Source organism: Cavia porcellus, unplaced genomic scaffold, assembly GCF_034190915.1.
Source record: "Cavia porcellus strain 051 isolate PalLab524CR breed Dunkin Hartley unplaced genomic scaffold, mCavPor4.1 scaffold_3, whole genome shotgun sequence".
Lineage (NCBI taxonomy): Eukaryota > Metazoa > Chordata > Mammalia > Rodentia > Caviidae > Cavia > Cavia porcellus.
The window spans coordinates 76,834,166-76,835,715 of record NW_026947486.1 but is presented as its reverse complement, the minus strand read 5'-3'; the positions used below and the strand labels follow the sequence as shown (position 1 = coordinate 76,835,715).

The 1,550-nt window shown below is 35.9% G+C and overlaps 1 non-coding gene across 1 annotated transcript; it reads left to right on the top strand.

The window, feature by feature from the left end:
- The first annotated feature begins 937 nt into the window (after positions 1–937).
- Positions 938–1,075, top strand: LOC111756150 (small nucleolar RNA SNORA2/SNORA34 family). Its single transcript, XR_002790631.1, has one exon. It is a non-coding gene; the product is annotated as a small nucleolar RNA SNORA2/SNORA34 family (small nucleolar RNA).
- Positions 1,076–1,550: the final 475 nt, after the last annotated feature.

The window sequence follows — 1,550 nt, the reverse complement described above, 5'->3', positions numbered from 1 at the left end:
AATACTTGCTATAAAATATGTAGCCCAGAATACACAAAAGTAGATACTTGTGGGGGTTTTTTAGAGATTATACACAGGTTATAAGCTTATCAATGTTATTGATTTATCAAACTATTTAAATTGCAATGTTCAGAATTCAATCCAAGGCTTTATGAATACACAGCAAACATTATATGACTAAGATATATACACTGCTCTAGATTTGTTTTTTGAAAATGAAATATTAGCTGGGCATTGTTTTAAGTGCTTATAATTCCAGCACTAGTAGTTGGTAGCTGAGATAGGAGAGTCACACAAAGTCAACTCCAACCAGGGCAATTTAGCCAGTGAGTGAGACTCTGTCTCAAGGGATGCAGATATAAATCAGTGCAGAGGCCTTGGATTTATTCCTTTTATGAAAAAAACATTATGAACACATTCATTGATAGCATCAATTTTTTTTCACAAAAGCAGTTTTGTCTATGATGAATGTAATTATTATTTACATCTAAAATTTACCAATAAAATCTGAGAAATAAACTTTTGTTTTTGTGATATGTTATTCCAAAACACTTAATACAATTTCAGAAACTAACACCTGGATCTTTTCCACATATGAAAATGAGTTATTGTCTTAGAAAATATGATATCTAGAGTTATTTGAACTAAAATGTAAGTTTACCAAAAAGTCTACCTTAAGTCCTATTTTTCTCTCTGACAAAATAAATTTCCACCATAACACTTAAAATATGATACAACACAAATTATAGTTAGTATGACTACCTGGTTTCCACATTGCTGGAATTTTGTTTCAACTTCCTTAAATTTTTCTTTCTTTTTTTATGTGTAAGATACTTGCACTGTGAATTCTTCATTTACCTGTAATAGAAAATAACATTTAATAATACAGTTTCAGAAATCATCTAAATGATATTGACTATGAAAATAAAGCACTTTTATGGCCCTGAACCAAGGCCGGCAGTTTTCTTAAGTTGTTGGTTTCAAGCAGGAGCCTAAAGTATTATCTTTCTATTGTCTGGTGGCCATTTTCAGAACTTTAGAAACATGGTGGTCAATTCATGAGAAAGAAACAATTCTCCCCCTACTGTAAGCTCCCCCCACAACTGTGGGGCTGGAGAAAAAGGGGCACACCCCTTAGTGAACTCACTGCCTTGGAGCCAGAGCAGAGGAAGCCTAGGCCTGGCCACTATTAGGGGAAACACTGATGAAGCAGTGCCTCACACCTCCCTGCCACTGTAGGAACCTCCCATCAGAGTGTTACAGGCAGCTGAGTTAGTTAAAAATATTATAGACAGCCATACATGGCTGGGGCCTCAAAGGAACCAGTGCAGAAGACCAGATATCTTGCAACCTTGGAGGAGACAAACATCTCCGCTACAGGCCAAATCTCAAAACAAAAGGCAAAACAAATGCAAGCATACCTTAAGTATAAACACCAGGGATTGATATTGTAAATAAGTATGGATCACCTTGAAGAAGCCTGGAGTCACCATCCCAACCCCTACAGAAAGAGTCACTGCTCTTTAAGCACACCTGCTTGTTATGTTACT